Here is a 22,650-nt window from a genome sequence, read left to right on the forward strand (position 1 = left end):
TCTCCCCAGGCAGACTGAGCCAGGGCTCCAATATTTTAAGTATGGAAAACATTTTCATATATCTGATTTGGATCTCCTTAGCTGTAGCTGAAGTTTATTTCTTGCCTTATCCACCCTGGATGAGGAGAATGGGTTATTTCCTTCTTTGCAGCAGCCTCAGGTACGTGAAGACTATTATCACATCTCCCCACTGTTTGTTCCTGATAAGGTGACAGAACAAAAAAAAAATATGGAAAAAAGGAGGGTTCAAAAATCAGAAGGAGAAATGAACAGCTCTCAGACTTCATAAACTTAGAAATTGTGTTTAGATTATTTGATGTTCCAGGCCTATTTAGTTTACCCACTTTAATAGCTTTTTTAATACCAAAGAGAAATCTGGCCTCACATTTGCTTTGTAGACATCAAATTTAATGCATGGGATTTTTCCTTTCTGGTACCCACACCACTCAAATTAATTTTGATAAATAATTTCAATAATCTGTCCTGCCACATGAGGACAGATAATAAAAATATGTATGGAGGGTGAAGGAGAAAAAATACTAAGCATGTCTTTTTCATTTTTCTGTTTTTGTGCAGAAAATTACCCAACAGTAATGTTTGGTGTAGTTAGGGAACAGCATGTCTATGCTGCATGGATTAGACTGATTCCATGAGGCTTTTATCAGTAACTTCAACTTTGTCATTGACACTATTGTAAGGTAAATCAGTGAGGAATATACGAGAGAGAGAGCTAGAAGCAATCCAGCTAATGGAAAGTGTACTGAGTAAAATGTTCTGCTTTTGAAGTATGCTGACATCTCAGCTTTTTTTTCTGCCTTTAATCCAAAGTTGTTTATCTGCTGAGGTAAATGGGAGCTCAGAGGCAGGTTTTGCCTTTATCTTAACCTCCTCTCACCCAGCCAACTAAGCAGTGATTTTAGCAGAGATTTCTAAAATGCTTGCTGTGCTATTCCCCCCCACCCTTATCTAATATTTTTCTTTTCTCCCTCCATGCGTAGGTGTGTTTTCTTCCCTTTTCTGTCCTTGCATGTTTTGCATATGTGCTTTGCTACTTGTCTTAGCTTAGTCCAACCAAAAAAGGTGTTAATTAGCTTGGAAGCATCTGGCTATCCAGTAGTTTGTATGTCTGTTGTTTCCCTACTGGTCAGGACAAAATATTCAATCTTACTTGCTACTAGAATTGTGTAACAAAGTGCAACTTACACAAGGGGCTTGCTGCTATTGTCATCAAAAGAAAAGCATAAAAGATGTTGGGAAGCATAAGTATTTTTTGATATCATCTTAGATTTTTAAACAGTTCAAAATTCTCTTTGGACTTTCATAATAGGACAGAGAAATCCACTAAAAATACCTTAGCTTAATGTGCGTCATGGTTGATCTGTCTTCATCTTCTTCATCTAAGTTTACTATATTGGCTTAGATATATCCTTTAGGGTCATTTAATCATAAATTCACGTTTCTCAGTTTAAGCTCCAGAATTGTTTGTATCCTACTTTATTGCTGAATAAATTGCATGGTTGGAAGTGAGTCTCCACTGGATGGGACTTTTGATGCTACCTCCATGAAAAATAACATGGGGATGTGAGGAAGAGAAATGCTTGTCAACCCTGCCTGAAGAGGTCTGGGACATTATTTTTGCTTTTGACTTAATTTTGTTCCTGAGGAAATAAAATATGCATGCTCAAGCAGGTGGCAGGAAGATTAGGAAAGGCCATACAGGGAGAGCCTCCTTCCCATGCTCTTCAATTAATACATTTGCTTTCAGTTTCTAATATTAAAGACATGTTGGATGTTGGTGAAAATCAGTTTACCTCTAGTGTATGGGGAAAGAAAATACCAGTAATGGTTCCATCTCTAGGAAAAGTATACATGAAAGTATATAAAAGAGGTAACCAATACTTCATCTGCTGCAGGATTGAAGGCAGAAGCAGCCTGTGAATTGTTTGCTATTTATAGATAACATTTTAGGGTCAGATTGTTGCAATGAAGTTATATTTCTGATCTTTTAGTTGTACACAGAGAATTTCCATTTATCCTTTAGTTTCACTTGATCGGGGGACAAAGGTCTGAATGAGCTCAGTCTGCTATCTGTCTGCACTCAGAGTATAACATTGTATACTTCCAACTACCTGGGGAGAGGGGATACAGCAGTTGGGCTCCCTATGTTCTTTCCCATTTAATTACTCAGGTTTGGGTTTCTGTTCTGCCTGCATTAATTGTGTTTCTAATCAAACAGATGTTTCAAACCTATCAATGGGAGGTGCAAGGGGTTTAGGCTGTCAGCTCCTGTGGATTACTCAACAATTGGTGGTCTTTCACCTATAAGCAGGACATTCTTAGGTGGAAGCATGGGAGGATGTTTTCATTAGCTGCTGCTGAATAAATACTTGATGCATAATTAACCAGTGGGAAATGCAGAAGGAGGGTAAATAAAAATTATTATATTTTTCATTGGAATTTTGTTTTGAGAAATATCTCCTGGGCATATATCTAGCTGATGGTTATGTATTTTAAATACCAACAAAAGTTTTGAAACCTGACAAACAAGGACATACTTCTAGTTATCAAAAAGCACTTAAAACATATAGAATTCAATATCTCCTTAAATCATGGCAACTCCTCAGTGCTGTTCTCTGCTCACTTTGAAAGAGTCTCACTGGCACACTGTGATGATCTTTTGCTATGTGTGTAGCTGTGTGACTGCCTGCAAGAAAATGAGTGATAGATCCCAGTAAAACCCACCAGCCAATAATGATGTCAAATGCACCATATGTGACTTTTAATACACTTTATTTGCAAAAACTCTGTCTCTACCCAAAAAATGCCTTGAAGTTGTTCATTATTGTGAGATAAAGATCTCAGCTGCAGCCCATCAAGGGTTAAGAAGGCTTCATCATTTCCTCCAGCTGGGAATTGTGGTCAATACATCTGTGTGCCCTAGGATAGGGCAGCCATAGAGGATGGGAAAATTGTGAGCCTGTTTATCAGGGAGAAGGTGTGGATTGTAAAGATGGAAAATTGAAGATTATGAAGATTGAGATATTGGTGAGTGGTAAGAATGCTTAGTTATTTAAGGCAGGAAGTTCAATAAGAGGAGGGACTGGGGATTTGTCTTTTAGAAGAAGGGAAATTATGGTGGTGACAAGTAGCATAGCAGCTTGTGAGCTCTGGAAGATGAGAGGCTGGGCTGCCCAGTTGTCTCATCTTTGGGCTATAATAGTGAACCTAGACCTTATATAAAGATGGTCCTATCAAAAAGGCCTAAGAATGATAAAAGGACTGTTAAGCTAAACCTGGCCAGCCATACCATTAGGAAGGCAAGAATAATAAAAGGGTTGTTGTAGGGTAGCTTGATACTCTGAGCTGTTACAAGCAGAGCACTATAGGTGCATAAAGCTGTTGAGAAGCAGCACGGTTGATCCTGCAAGCTGTGAGGCCTGACCTCCAAAGTAGGTTCTAGAGTTAATGCTGGTTGCTGGTACTGGCTACTGTCTAGGCTAATGTGAAATTTTTCCTATTTTTCCAAGTATCCAGTAGGGAAGGTATTACATTCTTGCTTCTAGGAGTAGAAAGCCTGTAATGTATTTCCAATCTTTCATATCACGCCCCAAGATACCATTTGCTTTACTGATCTGTGGTAACTTGATTAAATGGCTGTGTTTTGAATGCCAGGACAAGCTCCAGGGTTCTTGATATGCTCTGAGATGTTAGAACAGTCTGTTGTTTTCCTTCCTTGATGTGTTTGTGTAGAAGGGAGAGACACTTGGGGTTAAAGATGTCCCTTGACTCTGTGCTGTCAAAATTAGAAGTCAAATAATAGGTTAAATGGAGTAGAGGCCATTCAGAAGAGGCTAAGATGCATCAGGATTGTTAAAATCCAGGTTGCATGTTTCTTCTTCTGTAGACTAAAATAGCTTCAGACTGCTTGAAATACAGATATCTGTATGTCACAAAATAGCTCTTCTGGGGAAAAGAGGAGAACAACTTGTCCTTTCCTCCTGATCCTTACCCTTCATAAAGAAAATGAGTTAATCTTGCTAAAATAGTTGGCTGTGCTGTGTATTAATAGGAACTTCAGTTTGCCTGTGGACAATAGTCTTCTTTTGGTGTCTGTAGTTTGGTTCTAAAAGCCAGCCTATCCCAGGGGTAGGATAACTCCCAAGCTTAGATGCTGGAGTTCAGGAGAGGGCTGCATCTCGTGGGGCCAGCCTGAAGTTCCTGGGTCCTTGTAAGACTGGTTCTAATCCTGGTTACCTGTAGTAATTGAGTTTTTCTCATCTGTGCAAACTGAAGATATCACAGTATTTCTAGAATTCTGGTTATATTCAAGTGTTTACAGCAGCTATCAGAGTATTTTCAGCCAGGCCACTTATGAGAATAACCTCTGAACAATATATGGTAGTGGAAAAAGTGATAACCTGAAAGAAAAAATGAAAGTATTCACTAAACATGGTAGCAAGAGATGCTGAGAGGCTATTTAGTGCTGCACATTACTTCTTTATCACTTGATTATTTTACTGTTTCACTTCTATTTACATACCTCATTGATTCTTTTGCATCTGGGTTTTGCACAATTCTTTCAATAACATACGGTTCAGTGGCTGTAATTACAGGATTGTTAAAGTTCGCATTGCACGATTCATCTTGTTATCTCTAGTAATGGAAGGTTGAAATAAATGCACGTAATTATGTGTTTGGTTCTAAGTTATTTTTGTAATGCTGTCACTAGGACACATACGTGAAAAACTTTCAGTATTGGGGTCTCTCTGGCAAAATAAAAGCCATAGCTGCAGCTGAACCCGTCTGCTTTGGTGCTCTGGTGGCTTTGTCTCCCTACCATAAAAAGCTATGAGCTTCACACTATTTTAAAAAAGGAACAGATATTGTACAGTGTTGAAATACGCATTTGGTGAATTCTAAGCAATGGTTTTTGAACTTGGAATATGCAGGTGTAGTTTATCTTCAATTAACAGCTCTGTAGAAATGTTTCAGAAATTAATCCATCTGGCTTTTTTTTGTATGGGGATAGAACATAAGTAAATAAAGGTAGTATAGTAAGTAATCTTACCCCTAAAGAGTTGCAGCTGAGCCAATTATTAAGGATTAGGAGCAGGCCTGATGTTAACAGGCCACAGCTGTAGCCAATGAGAAGTGTGTTATAAAAGAGTGGATTGGTGGGAACTGGAGTCAGCTGGCTGCTGTGGGGACAAGGAAGAGTCAGTGCTGGAGGAGCTGCCTGCAAGAAACATCAAGGAGGTACAAAACTCTAGCAATATGGAACCCTTACAATGTAATGACAATAGAACTCTTGCAATATAATGACAACATTTTTTACCTTTAAAATAAACTAGAAGGTGCTGTGTCCTGAGGTCACAAATTAGCAATGAAGAAAATGAGAACTCTTAGGGAACGTATGACAAAATTTTTACTGAATTTAGATTAGGATCCCATACTTTACTGGGTATTTTACACAGTGCTGTATTAGTACTCACTGCCCAGGATCAGGTCAAGAGCATATTTCTGTGCTGATGGAGTCAGTAGTTGTTTTGTTCTAAGGGAGGGAGTAGGGTAGAAATCAAGTCAGTATTTTACTGGTTCCCTTTAAAGTTGCTTCATGAAATTACTTGGGATTTTTTTTTTTTTTAATTTTGCGGAAAAGGTATTGAAAGTCTGCTCTGGCTCACAGTCTCTCAACCCCTTGAGAAGATGGAAAAAAGCTTTCTTTAGCTTGGATTCAAACTTGTGGTGGAATATCCCAGATTATGTAATCTGTGGTCAGTGTAGAAAGAGCAATCTCTCCAGAGTTGAGATTCCTATGTCTAGCTGGTCTATGTATCTATAAATTTTAATTGGTGACTGTGGATGAGTTTTGTGTCACTTGTCTTCTGAGATCAGCTATTGTATACAGCTTGACTAAAATATATAATCCTTTCCTGGTCTACCTGCAGTTTTTCCAACCTCTGTTGTAGAGATAGAACTTCCAGCTGATAGGTTAACTACAAAATATAGACTCTTCCTATGGTAATAATGTGAAAATCCCACAGAAACTATGGGTTTCTACTTGCTTCTTGGCATTCCAAAAGGACCACATTTGAAATGAGCACTGAACAAGAACAAGTACCCTAGCCTTGTTTTAAGGTTACTGATGATGTGGTTGAGCATCACATTTGTGTGAGAGGGAACTTAAAACATCTTTGAAGAAGCAGTGTGCTCTGACTGCAAGAATGAAGCAGTTCCACCTTTGTTTAAAACTGCTTGGTATTCAGATTTGTATCCACTTGTGAACACTTAGGCATTACTAAATGGGCAGAGATTAATAGTGTTCAGAGAAGAACTAAGGACATTCATAGATAATTTGTAACCAGAAAAAGTCCCACATAAAGACAATGAGAAAATAAACAGTATCCCTTTATGAATGATAGCAGTAATACATTCTGAAAGCTGCAGGAATCTGTCTGAAGGCAGACCACAGACTAATGTGGTCAAACATCTCCTGAACACATGTAAATATTGTCTAGATTGGTAAACTGACAACTCTAGGAAGAACTTGAGTGTTTTCACTATGAATCTTTCTACTGAAAAATAATTGAAATGAATTGTTGCCCTTTTATCCGTGTGCTCATAAAGGACAATGGGTAGTAGTTTAGTGCTAATCTAATCCTGAAAACAAGGACTGCACACAAGTTACTCCTTGCCTAGACTGTGGAAAGATGGTGGAAGTTTATTAGTAGTGAGAGATGTTTCCTAGCCCCAGAGAAATGTGGAGTAGCTGGATGTTAGGGTGGCAGCACTTGATTCAGCACTGAATGTGTAATTACTCTCTGCTGCAAATTCACTCCTTTTGAAAGCATTCTCATCACTTGCTCAAGTCTCTAGTTCCAGTTTCTCCACTCTGACTCTTTGGTGCTGCTGTCTTTACAAGCAGCCTTACAAGCTGCTGCAGAAGGATATGGGGAAAAAAGGGGGCTCTCCTTGGCTGGAGATCCCCAACTGTGGTTCTCCCCCCTCACAAATAAGATTTTATTATTGTGAATTGATTTATAATGTTGTAGGGATGGGCTCATATTTGCGACAAGTTTTGTCAGCTTGGATACTGAATCTAGAGGTGATCTAAATTGATACTTCTTGGTTATTGATATTTCTTGAAACTTCCAGGGACCATTAAGTGAAAGTGCAAAATGTCCACTGCATTCCACAGGCTTGCATGTAGCCTGGCCTGGGACTGAGTTTGACCATCTTGCTCTGAAGTTAATTTTTGCTGTGTAATGATCTGACTTCCCCTGCTGACAATATTTTCATTTGAAGATAGGAAAAAAAGCACATAAAAAAACTGCCTCAGCAAAATACACCTGGTGGCATGCAATATACAATTGCTTTTCTTCTGGTGTAAGGCTGCAGTCCTTGTTTAGTGATTGAAGAAACTGCTGAGGCAGTTTCTCACCTCTTGTGGCAGGGGCTCTCTGAGTCCTGTGGGCTGTTGTAAAGGATGGCCCAGAAATTCTGTAATCCTGTTTTTCTGACTTTATATCTCTGTCTGCAGTGGATTCTGGTTCAACAGCCAGAAGCCTGGTTCTGGTATTTCTCTTCTTGAACAGCAATAAAAGTAATGCACAGAGCTGCATACAATTTTTCTTCCCTGCCATTGATTCCTTCTTCCTCCTCAGAGGCAATAACAGTTTCCTGCAAGGGCTCAAAGCCACCCAGAACTTTAGGATGATGAACTATGAAGACAGACTTTCATATGTTATCTCAATGGCAGACTTCTCTCTGCCTTGTGGCATGCTCCCCTGAATTTCTTTTTCTTTTTATTTTGAAGAGGAATCACTCACAAGAGTAAGAAGAAAATGTGTAAGGCAAACATATTTCATGTTTTTCCCTGAGTCTTTTTTATTTCTTTTCCTTCCTTGCAAAAGATGTCAAAGGGAAGAGTACTTTACTTTTAGGTTTTGGTTACTAGACTTAAGTGCCACATTTTGCAAGGCTATTCTCCCTCCCAACTCAGCAAACCCCACAGGTGAAAGACTAATTTTGGTTATTTTGTATCCTTTGGTGTTGCAGTAGTGTTTCCAGAGTCCTAAGAGTACCCGGCAGGAATGCCACAAAGTGAGAATTGGGTTTAAATGGATCCACCTTGCCTAGTCAGCTTTCCCATTGGCATCACCACCGTGCTGATTCTTTGGAGCTCCCTAGGTTTCCTTACAGCCTTTGAAGAGTATCTATCCAGGTCATGAAACGAGGTGATGAAATTTGACATACCTTAGAATGGCTTCCTGGGTTTTTAAAAGGAGAGAGATGGGCAGTGGATGCCTGAAAGAAAGCAATGCACAGCTGTGTCCCTGCTGACAAAGCAGCACTGGACTTGTTCAGAGCCTTTCTTGCATGCTCCCACAGCTCGAGTGCTGTCAGTGCCTGATAGAACTGGTTACTGGCTGACTTGGTCCAGCACTTTGAGGTGTAATGGCACAGCTGAGATGCCTCACTGTGACTGAGGAAGGAGAGCTGGTAAAGCTGAGGGGAAGCTGTGTGTCATTGAGGAAACAAACTCTTACACAGGCTGAGAGTGAACAAATGCAATTAACTGTCAGTCTCTTTTGCATTTGGTGTGCTAATTCTAGTTCTCTCATCCACTGAATGTATCACTTAGTAGCAGGTATCCTCCTGAGACTTTGGAGTTTGTGTTTGCTCCTGTTACTGTGACAACTCCTGTAACAGAGCACAGGTGCATGTAATACCACTGGTCTGTGTGCTGGATGACTTTTGCTCACATCTTAAAGACTTCTCCTCAATGCTCCAGTAAAACTTAGAGTATTTTAAAATGCTTAGCTATTAAGTTATGCTCCTGTGGTTTGCAGTATCATATTAAAAGATGTCACAGATGTTTGCTTTGGCATTGTTTTCTTTTCCAAATCAATGGAGTTTACTAATGATGTGCTGATGAAATTCATTTGGAAGCTTTATCATGGGGTAGATAATTTTTGGATTATGTCTGTGAGCTTTCTGTGACATTTTCCTTCCCCTGTAACCCCTCTGCTGTTACAAGTTGCTGGATGTGCCTCACCTTGAGGCACCCTCTCTACATGCATGGCTTCATGTACTTGGCTCTGCTGAAAATCTCAGGTGTTGACACAGAGCATCCCTTACAGTCCTGCTGTGCTTTTGCTCAATGGATCTAGAATTTAAAGTGGTTTTTGACAGTTCCAACATGGGCTCCTTAGAGAAACTGTAGGAGTTTGCTTCAGCTGTGGCCTCAAGCGCCCTAACTGCTGATGTGTCCAGCTTTTCCATGTGGCCCACTCCCACAGAGGTCCATGGTGCTCCCATCTCATAAGTGCTACTGCTTGCATCTTCCTGAGAATGAAATGCACTATTGAAAATCAGTGCATTGCTGTCCTCTGAGAGCTATCCCACTTTTATTAAATTGCATCCCAGTTCTGTGGCATACACTTATGTGTTTGTGGGCTCATTTGAATTTGAATCTTTGTGTTTCATTTTAATCTATAAACCAAATTAAACACAGGAATTCAAAGCCAAAGATCCCTTCAGAGTTGCTCCTTCCCATTTCTTTATCAAGTTGGAGACCTCGCACCATGTTGTAAAATGAATTACATACAAAATTTTTATTTAAGACCATCTGTTTTCCTGCTTAGATTTCATGATTGCATGATTCTTACTGCTGTGACTATATAAGGGTTATAGACATTGCCAAGGATGTGTTGGACTAATTAGGGCATTGGAGCTCATTTCCAAAGGTATCAGTGTGAGGCTTTTGCTTAATATCAAATGCTATTCTGGCATCTGTCTGATGCTGAAGGTGAAGAAAGAAAAAAGTGTGCCAAACTTCTTAAAAAACAGGAGAGGTGGGAGGCAAGACACAACAAACTCAGAGTGGCCAGTTCAGCCTTGCTCCTAATCAATATATTGCCAGCATGTAGTCTTTAATGTCTTTCATCACATATAACTCACAGAACAAAATCCTTCAAAAGAAATACTTTTTTGGCATTCAAACTGCAATTTCCTTTGCTTAATTTCATCCTTTTCTTCTACTTAAGAGTTATTTAAGATACTTTTTGTTTTTGCACACTTCAAATTTTTTCAAGCAGTTACATTCCCCAGTGTGTTGAGCCAAGCTTTCTCCTTTCCAAGCTTTGTTGAAGCTGCTTTTTTTTGTTCCATGCCCCAGTCTAGTGCAAGCTCTCCCCCTTTTTGTCCCCCTTGCCTCTGTGCTCATATGACTAACAGAGCATAATGGTCCTTGTCCTCTTTGTGCACAGTGCTCTTCTACTCAGAGATAAACTACTCTAAGAACCAAATATTTCTGTGGGTGAAAGAGCTACCTTTTCTTATGCTAAGTAGAAGGTATAAACCTGTGTTCCATTGTCTAGAAGTGCTTCCACACTTCTGCCAATGTGATTGAACAATTTACACAAGGGTGGTCTGTACTCTTAACTGCTTGTTGAAAGACATCTTGTCCTGTTTACATTTGAAGAAACGCCACACTTCTTTTTATTTACTGCTTTGAAAAGTACCTCAAAAACATACCCAGCATATCATTCCACATGGCCCTGTCTGGATGTGTTGCAATTACACTAGGCCAGTGTTTGAGAAGAAGTAGGAAAGCAAAGGCAGTTTGCTGCAGCCTCCATGATGCAGCACAAGCTCAGCTGTCCATTGGGAAGCACTGGGCCAGACTATTGCTGTGCCTGACCTGATGCCCCTTGGTCTAGGAAAATAATGCAGAATGCTAAAGGTGTTCTCTCCTCCAGGATAATAAAGATTTCTTTATTTGGTGGTGCTTCCATGCACAAATGAGTTCCTGGGTCAGCAGCTGCATAAACAGCCCATGCAGGCTCTTTACATCTGTGTGTATTGGGTGTGGAGTGGGACCATTGCTCCTCTGCCTGGTCTTGGCATGTCACTTCACACAGATGGGTGCAAGATTATCACAGATTGTGCACCTGAAGTATTCTCTGGGTGCAAGGCACAGACAAGTCAATCACTGGCAGTACAGTGTCCATCTAAGATTCAGTGCATCCTTGTCTCGGTAAGGCTGCAAGCTCAGCAGGGAGCTTAAATGAAGATTTCAAATGGCTGGAGCCTGTCCTTGCTGGATACTGAGCCACTAAATGTAACTATGCCACATTTGATGCAATCAGTGCTCTCAAGCTCAAGAGGGCTAGAGTGTGGAAGTGGAGTGTACAGGGATAAGTGTGGGTGGCTACTGCTGATGGGCAGAATAAGAAAGAAAAGAGGTTTTTAAAAAACTGAAAATGCTAGGGAAGCTGGGTTGTAAGGTACCCTAAGAATGTGTGCAGGACTGGAAAACTGGGTCCAAGATGCTAAGATGAGCTCTGTGAATCTTGGTATTCAAGTGGCATCTGTGGAAAGAGAGGGTTAAATAGACATGTAAGGAGATGCCTGATAATATTGCAGAAAGAGCAAGACATGGCATTTTAATTTTAGGGGATGGAAGGGGCATTCAGTTCCTCTTTTCTTTTGTACTATTTCTTGGCGGGGTAGAAGGGATTGTTTCGGACTAGAAGGGATGTCCTGTCAGGTGTGGGTGGATGTGGAAGACATCAAGGGTGCTCTTTGTCTTCTGAGACATAGAAGGCATTTTAGGGTGAAAACTGAACAGAAAAGGTATGTTACACTTCAAGTAATGGGTGTGTGCCCCACACAAGAAAACTCTGGCCTGAGTTAGATTTTACTTTCATAGATCCCACTTGTTATTTCTTAATTAGTTAATGTTTGTCTTAAGTATTATTATGGATACTAAAATAGTGAAAACCCAACGTAGATACGCATTCAGCTACATAAGCCAAGTAGTTCGTGACATTCACTGACCTTTGTCACCAAACAAAACCTGCAGTAGTCATGGTGACATGGATGTGATCTAATGTAGTTTTAAAGTTGGGTGATATTTATCTCAGAGACAGCCGTAGCCCATCCGCTGAAAAATGGTTTATTGAGTCAGGATGTGTGCAGGGACATTGAAATCAATTGTTATTTACCTGGTAATGAATAACTGTGATGAACCAGTGGAATCTGTCATGGAAAGGTTTATAGCAGGCTTTAATTTATTTTTTTCTTTTAAATCCTGGCCTGCCAGAGACTTTAACATTTTGTTTTGAAGTACTGTGATTGTGACCTTGGGTGCCTTGGCATGTCTGTGCCTTGAAGTGTCTGTTTTGAATTTCAACATATGGTCCCAGCAGCACATCCCCATCATGTGGCCCAGTGGCACCAAGTGCAGTTGCATATGGAGAAACTGCTTCTCCTCACTCTTGTGTGTACCAGGAGACCAAGATCCTCCCATAAAAATGCAGTGGAACAGAGCTTGCAAGCTCATTACCCAATTTTTATACAGTCTGGAGAGCATAAGCTTTGTTATCAAACAAAATAGACTTCCAGCTAACTGGTATCTTACCTGTATCCCTAGATAATGCTAAATACAGCATGTGAGAAATAACAAAATGTTGTTTCTGCACCCCAGACTGGGTCATGCTGTGGTAGGAAAACTGACATAGTTATCTTAATTTCCTTCCAGACAGTATCTATGAGTTGCTGCTATTACTAGAATTGTGTGCTTTCTCAGGGGTATTACTCAACTCTTGGAACAAGTTTAGCTGAAGTAGTTTCCCAGGTTAATGTCACAGTTTAGATAAGTGCAATATTTCCTTCTGGTTTTTTTTCCCCTTAAATTTTCTGTTTGTTTTGATGAGGATAATCTTGTTTTCAAAACACACAGTATTTCAGTATCTGATACATTTCTATGTAGGAAAAATCCAACTCCTTGTTTAAAACCAATGTATTCAAGTTGTTGATAAAAGATATTGAACATATAAAAAAAGAGTCAGGAAACTGTTGTTTATCCATAACATATGGGTAATTCTTGCTCAAGAGGCCATCAACTTCCCTCATACTTATTCCACACATGCACAGCTCCCTTCAAATGTTCATGGAGAGGTGTCTAGTCTCTGGGCATTGACTGTTCACTTATTGAAAAGTTCAGCAAAATGCAAAGAAGATTTTTGTGTAGCGAAACTTTTCTGAAAATCTGGACTGAAATTTGCATGGTTGAGTCCACAAGGAAAGTTTTAAAGGTTCTTTATTTGGCCCTCCAACTTTTTAAAAGTGTAGTGTTTCACAATATAGCTCGTGATTGTTTGTTTATTTTGGGGTTTTGTTTGGAACTCGGGTAGTAATTAGTATGTCATCCTTTTGCAGGTTATACTGGAGAGCTTGTACTGAGAGCACTCTCCAAGATAAGAAGTAAATGTAAATACTACTCAACAGCTGTTCAGTGCTCAGGGAGACTTCTCAGCTGGAGTGCTGTCAGAGGAGTATTAGAGCAATTTTCACATAATCACAGTCTTGACTATTTGCAGTTTGTATGTATTAGAGAGCTGGAATTGTGTGGTACAGATAGCAAGGAGTCAGTTTACCACTGATGGGTTGTCCTGAACAAAGATTTGATCAAACTGTGTTTTCAGGAGTTTGAAACCTATGAAAGGTTCTGAGCAGGTTGTGAGTTATAACTTTTGGCTATGGCTTTTTTATTTTATTTTGGTGTGAAATTGGTTTTATTTAGGGGTTTTTTTTTTTGTTTTTTTTTTTTTTTTTTAATTTGCCTTGAACAGTGGGAGAAATGAATGTCGATGGTGCACTGTAAACTTTATTTCCTATATTCTAAAGTCCTTGTACAACCTCTATTACACAATTAAAGAGAGTTTTTCTTAACCAATCACTGATACAGCTACAGAGGAGCAGGATTTTTTTTTTTTGTGGGTTTTTTTGTGAGGTGTATAGAAATAGTCTATTCAACTAAAATGTTTTAATAAGAACATGATATTTCGGTGCCCTCTCTGAGTTCAAAAAATGAGCTAGGCTCTGCGCTTGTGCTGGTGAAGGCATCAGGATGTTGTGTGACAGCATAAGCCAGCCTTAAGGGAAGGCTGCTCTGCTGCTCTCGTGTTCTAACCTTAACTAGATGCTGCCATTGGAATTCAGGTGAAGACTTGTTATCCATGTGACCTTAGCTGACCAAAAGTGAATAGAACTCCTCCAAATAAGCAAATTTTCTGGTCTTAGATGGATCAGAACTCAGCTGATCCATCTGTCTTGTGGTGCAAACAGTGTGAGGTCTGGAGAGCTGCACAGTGGAAGGGAGAGAACACAATAGCCAAAATTCAAGTTAGCTGATGCTTCTGGAAAACATCAACCTCATGTTTTAATCTTGTTTTTCTTACAAAAGGAGAGAATTCATTAGTGAAAAAGAACAGCAGCTTACTTTAAAAAAGAGAAAGGCCTTGAAACAATTTACAGTGAGTTGTAAGGAACACTGTTCCAGTTTCTGAGAACTGTTTCCAATTTATCAACTGATGATCTTGACTTGTGTGACTGTCTTGGGCTCATCAAGCTTGGGGGCTGACATGATTTAGTCATTTGCCCTCATGGACAAAGCCATTGTCAGTACAGTGTAATGTCACTATGGAAACATGTCATTGATTTATCAGGTGTTTGGGGTTATCATTTGGGACATCAATTTCAAATTTATTCTCAAAGCAGAATTTGCAAAATATATGTGTGTGTATATTTATATGTGGCAAAACCCTGCTTCTTGGTGCAGGAATAATAAACTTTTTGAGGGAAATGAACTAAAAGCTTTGCTTTCATGGCCCTTATGAGCTTAGCTTTCTGGAATTTCTCTAGTCCTGCTAAAAGCAGGATAACCCTTCTACAGTGTGGGTGGGAAGTCCTTATTAGAACAGCAGAGATGCTAATGAACTCCCTGAAAACATATCTAGCTGTATGCTCAGATGAATGCATGGGTATAGTCCAGAGAAATTACTAAATGTTTAATGCTCAAGTGTGTCAGTGGCTTGAGATGTGGAATCTTGAGACTCATCTGAACCATTTCTATTCACTTTAATAAGCTGAAGGGCATTTTATATCAAGCTCTGGCTCAGAAGGGGAATGGGGCTATTAGTAGGAGTTAACCAGAAGGTTAAAGGAGATACTGGTACTGACAACCATTGGGGTGGAACATACAGTAGATGGAGGGCAGATCTGACATGGAATGCCTCTTCCTCGTATTTAAAAAGAATCATTAATGATTACATAAGTATTACAGCAGTGTCAATTCAAATAAAACCTCTCAACAGTTTGATCTGTTGTATGAATTGGAACAAATGTGGTGTTTGGGCTAAGGGAGTCCAGAGTCTAGCTCTAAAATAAGAAACAGATTGAGGAAAAAAGAACAATTTAATCTAGGCTTTAACTCAGCACTTTACCCAGTTCAGAGAAAACTTCTATGAAGGTGCTGAAATTCCTATGATAACTTTGACAAACATGTTACACTTTCTAATCTGTATAAAGTGTGGGATCTGAGGCACTTAATATGATCTTGTAGAGAGTATGGAATATGTACTGGTTAAGTATTGCTTTATTTAGCCACTGAAGTTCTCATGTGCAAGATGGAAGATGATTCTGACTCGGGAGAACAAGAAATTGTCCTTAATGTAAGCAAAACAAAAAAACAATCCAGAAATTGTAGTCCTGAAAAATATCCTTACTTCTGTGTAAGTTTTTCTTAATGAAAATTAATTCTGTGATTTCTAATATTTGCTCACCTCTTTCATGTATAATCTTTTGTTAGTGTTAAAATCAGACTTCTCAGTTTGCATAAAAACCAAATTCTAAAAGGTGGGATTACAATCCATATTGCTCAAGGTGATTAAAAGAATCCCACTTATTAAATAAAATCTATCTGGATTGTCTTATTTACATTAATCATGAGATCTATTGAATATAAACTGATGACAACATGAATGGGGGGGGGGGATAAAAACCAAAACACTTTTAAGTGAGGCTTCCCTAGGGAAAGTTTATTTTTTCTTGATCCAAATTCTTTTGCTGCACTTCCTGCTTCTCTGTAAAGGTTTATGTTAAGGGCTAGGTCTAGAGCTGAAAGGGCAGCAGGTGTTTCAAAGCCCAGAAATTTGGACTATAGTGGAACTGTAAAGATTGTAGAGATGCTACTGAATTATGAAAATTTCCAGCATTTTCTGTAGCTGCTAATACTGTGGCTACAGCTAAGATAGGAGATATTTCACTTTATCAGCAATCTGATACCATAATGTGTGCTCTCAAATTACTAGACTCACACCTGTGGGTTCTGTTTGCTGTCTTGGAGAGCTTCCTTTGTCATTTTTCTGAAGAGTAAAGCAAGGGGATGAGCCCATCTCTCCATGCAGAAGTCACTTTGCATTTTACTGTGCCATGGCTATGATGAAGTACTGTCGTGCCCAAGTCTGTCATACCTTACTGGAGTCCACCTGGAGACTTGCCACATTGCAGATGTGGGTTAGGTCTGTGGAAATGATAAGCTTATGGAAGAATCTTCTGTAAGGAGGTTCCTCCTTCACCCAACCTCCCTGAAGCACCTGACCTGGTCTTTCAGCTTGGTGCCAAGGCCAAAATTCAGAGGAGCTTGATGTATAAGATCCTGTCTGTTCATAAATTGTAAACCTGTGAGCTTTGAGTTTTATTAGATGCCTAAGGTTAGGTGGTGTGTATATCCCTAAAGTGTTTCTTCTTGTTAACAGTTATGTACCCTTTGTTTATAGAGAACTGCATCTATAAAAACAGAAATAAGGTTGGAAAATCAATAGGTCATGCAGAGGGAAATCTGAGAAATGTGATTTCCCCACTGCCTGCATGTTTAGAGGCTCCTAATTGCTGTCTTTATACAGTGACGTAGAAAAGTTGCCATCTCAGGTGCAGCCCTTCTGCCTTTCCTTTAGCTCTAGAGAACAGTCAGTCCTAGTTGGGTTTTTTTCTTCCTTGAAACAGCATGGAGGAATTGATACTTGCTCCAAACTTATTTTTCACAACTCAAAATGAGACTGAAGAAAAAGTAAACAAGGAGACCCATAGGAGAGGAAAAAAAAATCCTGCTTTTCTTTTCAAAGACTGAAATTTAATTAAGTATTAGTGGAATGTGGTGTATGACCTGGGGGAGCAGGAGCAGTTGATGGATGACCTTGTAATGGTTTCTGGATCATCACAGCTGTCTTTAGAAAGCATTGTAGTATATGAGGAAATGTTATAGAGAGGAAAAAAGGAACAGAAGGCAAGATAAAATAGGAGAAAAGAAGAATGTGAGAGAGATAACATGACAAAAGCTGAAAATTAAGAACTGGTAAGGATATGTGCTTATAGTCTGAAATGTGTGCATGGAGACTGAATGTGGGAGCAGGGAATACAGAGAAAAAGGAAAATAAAAACCAAAACCCTGGAGCGAGAGGACAGGTTATTTAATTTGTTCGTGACTTGTTTGCGAATTAAAGCAGCCAAGTCTGTGTTATTCTTCTCGGCACCCCCATCCCAGAGGGATAAAGAGAGGACTGGTTGCCCAGTTCCCAGGCACAGCCAACATGGCAAGGCTGGGCAAACCAAATCTGCTGGAGGCAGAGAGGGGGCTGAGTGGAGCTCCAGATGTAGGAGCCCATGAGCATCCAGGCTGGAAACAGTCTCCCCAGGGGGCAGTAGGATAATCCTGCAAATGGGAGGATGGCAGGAAGTTGTCATGGAAACAGAGGGCCTGAAAGATTGACTCTGAGCAGCAACAGGCCAGTGAGGCAGCCTAAGTAGGATTTATAGCACATTATACTGTGAAAAACAGGAGAAAATTACTGTAAAGGCAGAAATTATGGCACAACAGAACATATCAGCTCTGAGATCCATCTTGCTAATTAAAACAGCATATTCAGTGGTGGAGTGCGTGATAAGCCTGTTAGCCTAAATGGGAAGATGTTATCAATACTTCATTTTAAAGTTTATTGTCTTTAAAGTAACTCTGGAGGAGGGGCAGGGAAGTGTGAAACCTAACTAACCAATGCCACTCTGTGTCTGCTCCATGTACTTAATAAATATCCATTCACTGCTAAATCTTAAATCTCTGGAATGTCTTTGCCTCTTGAAATTTTCCACCTATGGGTCACTTAGTGTGTATTTGAGGGAGTTAAATAAGGAGCCTAAGGGGAGGGAGGTGAAAGTGAATGTAGAAGGGCTGTGCTAAGCAAGTTTTAGTATCTTACTGAAGTCACTGACTGTGTCACCTGCATTAAAAAAAACAGAAGGCTGGGCAAGTGTTTCTGAAATAGGTCCTAATTTTCCATGGTTCTAGTACCTCTCAGCTGAGGATCTCAGATCCCATAATATGCCTGGTGGGAATTGTGAGAACTGATTCAAGGTCATATAGCAATCCATACTGGGGCTGTGAACTAGTTACAATGTTTTTTTCTGGCCATGAAGTAATGTCTGTCTAGCCATTAGAAGAATTTTCTTCTTTTTTAACATTATTTCATCTCCCATGTCCTTTATTCAGTTTTATCCCTACAGTAATGAAATGACCACTTTTTGAGCTTTGACTGCACTAGTCCTAATTGACCTGACAATTCCTGCATAATAGCACGCATACAGAAGGTTTGAGTGAACACTGTTTAAAAAAATTAGCAGCTGGTGCAGTCTAATCCATGTAGTACATCATAATACCCTGAGCAGGAGATAAAAAGCCCTAGGACACTTCTATTCAATGAAGTAATTAATATTCTTGTTTGAATATCAGCATACTTTTTAAGGCAAAAAGTGAAAAAGAAGGAAAAAACCCTGAAGCTCAATTATTGACACATGGACTGGTGTGCTGCAAGCACTTTATTATAGAGTTCAAGGCAGTGTGTCTTATGATGCTGGCTTTTAAGGTTTTAGCACATTACAGTACTGCATCAATGTTTAAAAATAACCTAAAACCCTCTACTTCATCAGCTTGAATCCTTAACTGCAGTGAGTCTCATTTCTTGCTTCTCACTGTTTTCTTTACATCTTTGTGCACAATGTTTCCCTTAGCAGAAGGCTGTGAAAGGATTGGCGTAGGCAAAGTGAACACCTTTAATGATGAAAGTGACAAAATAGTGATGGTGGCTCATGGCAAAGAAATTTTACAGGCTGTTCACTCCCAGTGTGTTGCAGCCAAGGCCTTCCTGCCTACTCTCCTTCTGGAAGGAGAGGTTTTGCAGGTAGAGGATCATTCCTGGGCAGATACAAGGAATCAGTGGGAAGATGAGGGCTGGTTTTTCTTTCCTTTTTTGACCCTCATGCTGCTCTCACTGCCTCTCCACAGCTAGACAGGGAAAAAAGCTACAACCAAGGGTTTCTAGGTTGAGATATGGACAGGGAGAGACCACTCACCGACTGTTTTGGTGGCCAAACCAGACTCAACTCTTATGAAGCTACTGGCATCTTCTCACAGAAGTCACCCCTGCAGCCAAAACATTGCCCAGGCACACACAGTATCATTTCATACTTGAGATCTGTTCCTCTTGCCAGCTGCAGAAACAGAACTGCATTCCCTAATGAAGTTTGAAGCGCTGATGATTGTTGTTTGAACAATTTCAGCTTGTGACTGCTGGGAATTATGGGACATAGACTGTTGTAACCATGTGGATTTTTCTACCTATGGTTTCTGCCAGTAAAGCAAAACTAAGCTTTCTGTCCCTGTCTGCTTCTCTAATGGCAGATTTTTCTTAAGTGAAAACTGAGCTGTAGTTTAAAAATACTGTGTGCACCCAGCCTGAAATACCAGGGGAGGTGATCACTAGAGCAGATCTTGTGCAGTAGGAGGCTACTTGATTCCATTACCTTTCAGTGAGATTAAACAGTTTGTGCAGAGAACGGTACAGATGCTGCTCTGGCATCTGTGTCGGGAATACCATCCTCTGAGACACCACCTGAGGGGTGGCAAAGAGAAGAAACACTGTGTTAGCAAGGTTCAAGTGGGCTAAAGGACAGCTGCAGAGGAATGTGGGAAAGCAAGTGTCACCAGTTGAAGTCAAGTACTTTACTGCTAGTTGAAGCACAAGATGTCTGATGGGTCAGTGCTTCTCTAGCATATTTTTGAAATGACACAATCATCAAAGAGGGAGACAATCCAAATGAAACCATCTTCTATTCTACTCTTCAGTACTTGAGAGGTACATAGAACAGTAAGTGGGAAGTACTGAAGTCTATACAGAATATAATAATCTCAATTTTTTTATATTTTTAATTTATTAATGATAAAAAGGCAGGGAAGAGAGGAGATGCAGAGGTTGTTTAATCCTTTTCTGATTGCTTGTGATCTCAGAGCAGTTGGTCACTGAGGTTAGTGCATGGTAGGTTACATTTTTGTCGTGGTTTTTGTGTGTTGTTTGAAAATAGTAGAGTAATGAATGATTAATTAATTAGTATTTGATACTGTCTACATTACTGTTGGGCATTGTTGAGATCTTGGCAGTGATGTCAAGTTAAACATTTCCATTGCTATTGCTGTTGCCTGGATGGTGTTGACTCTACTGTGTGAGTTCATGAGAGGAACCAGTTCAGTGATCCAGAAAAATAATTCAAGAAAACAGTTTTTGGTTTGGTTCAATCCAAGTAACTATGTCAGCACAATGGAGAAAAGGACGGGGCAGAAATATAAACCCTCACCTCATCTCACAAAGAGTGTGGAAAGTGGATATAATGCTGATACACTCAGCTGTTGTACTCAGCATTAATGCAAAATGCTCTGTTGTGACTTCAATATTAATTTCAGCCTCTGTAGCAAACAGTCTTTCTGTTGTGCCTGGTTGAATTTGTCATTGGAATGTTTTGCAAGGTCACTGTGTATGAAATAATTTGCTGTCTATGTATTGATTAATCTACAAGCAGGTTGATAAGGAATGGATGAAGCAAGCAGTTGGAATAACTGAATTCTAATTTTCTTAATCTTTTTTCCTCAAGTCTGACTTTCTGAGCAGGTTTTTTTATTGGCTGTAGTCACTGTTGGTGCTCAAAAGTCTGATCCATTGCTTTTAGTGAGAGCTTTAGGGAGAGAGACCTTGGGATTTGTCCTAAAGAAGATCCAGCTGGCAAGACAATTAAATGAATGACCTCCAGCCCATGCTGTCTGCTTCACAGTCAGGCAGCAGCTCAAGGAAGCATATTCAGCATGAGCAGAGATTGTAAAAGATACCACAGCCTCTTAGTGAGTCATCAAAGCCACCGCAGTGACTCTGCCCACCTGATTCCTGGTGGGTTTTGTGGAGTGTTTGGCTTTTTTTATTTTGGTTGATTTTTTTTCCAGGGGGCATTAAAACATGCCAAAGGCCTGTGGCTGAGTGCTTTGGCCATGACTTTTCTTCCTATTTTAGGTAGAACTTTTACAAATATATTTCTAGAGATCTTTCTGGTTCTTTTAGGATTTTGGTGAAGTCAGATCAAAGCGTGTTTCTTTGGGAAGGACAGGCAGGAGCTGTTGAAAAGAACATTTTCTTGGTCTATTACAGTAATATATGTGTCTTCGTGTGTTCTAAAATTTTTAATTTCCTTCTGTCATATATGTAGAAACAATAAACTATAGATCTTGTTGCTTCCTCTCAACTCTGCTTTTCACCCTTCATTTCCACCAGCCTCAATTCTTCATATTTTTCTTTTTCTTTGTGTATTTTTGTTACAGTCTATCACTCTTTCTACACCATATTTCCTTCTTAGAATATGCCTTTTCCAAATCTGGTGTGTTTGACTGGCCCTGATAATTATTGCTGCAGCCAGCACAAATCTGCTCTCAGTAGTACCATTTGGACAAGTGCATTTTCTTGCCTTTGATGCTTGTCTTGTGAGAAAATGTGGAATTGTGGTATCCTAGGGCTGTACCATACTACTAGGAAGGGCTGTACTTCGTCATCTGTTTGCTGTACTTTTACTTCCCACTCATAAAAATTGCAATAGCGTAGTTGAAAGAGAAGAAAGTGATTCATCATGAAGTGTGGTGCCATTTTTATTTTGCCATCAGTATCTTGCATGTATGCTTTTGAAATGAAAGATAGAAAAGGGAGTTGGATTTTCAGATTTTGATTTCTGTGCTGAAAAATTGAACACTTTCTGATTATCATCCTGACTGTCTTGGACACTTTTTTTTTGAACAGAAGCATCATTAACTATATCCATTAAATGCTGGTGATGTGAGTGCCAATGGGGATGGGGAGCAGCTGCTAACAACATGGTTAAATTATAGTATTTTTACTGTCTTTTATACCATGTGATAAACAGTGAAAATCTATTATATTCTTTAGCAAAGTGCATGGGATGGTAAGAAGAAAACCCTGTGGAAGCCATGGGGATGGTATTTTCTGACAAAATGTGGGAAATTCTGTCTAGTAAAATAACCTCTGTTAGATCCTAATTTAGCATAAACTGTTTATCAGGATGTTAACTCTGTATATTTGGTTTTTGTATGGAGCATAGGCAAAGTGACAGCAGGTGCTTAAAAGGGAGCCCTTGTATGTTCCTTTGCTATCCCCAAAGCAAATAATGTAGTTTCTGTTTAGTGAACTCATTTTACTCCCCCTAAACGATGCTAATATTTCCAGTACAGCCAGATCGGAGCTGTCGGCTTTAATACAGCAGTGTTCCATGAGGGGGGGATAGAAATGCTTTCCCTATGAGAATTGATGATGTAATTGTTAGTTATGTGTGTTGTGGTGTAACCTCAGTCAGCAAAGGAGTAAAATGCAGCCACTGCCTCAGTCCCTGCCATCCTGAGCAGATGGGGAGGAGAATTGTGGAAAA

At 39.7% G+C, this 22,650-nt stretch overlaps 1 protein-coding gene across 7 annotated transcripts in view; it reads left to right on the forward strand.

The window, feature by feature from the left end:
- The window catches only part of NRXN3 (neurexin 3), a 908,017-nt gene that overhangs the window by 611,607 nt on the left and 273,760 nt on the right, over window positions 1-22,650 (forward strand). The gene's annotated exons all lie outside the window — the stretch shown is intronic.

Source organism: Ammospiza caudacuta, chromosome 6 (genome assembly GCF_027887145.1).
Source record: "Ammospiza caudacuta isolate bAmmCau1 chromosome 6, bAmmCau1.pri, whole genome shotgun sequence".
Taxonomy (NCBI): Eukaryota; Metazoa; Chordata; class Aves; order Passeriformes; family Passerellidae; genus Ammospiza; species Ammospiza caudacuta.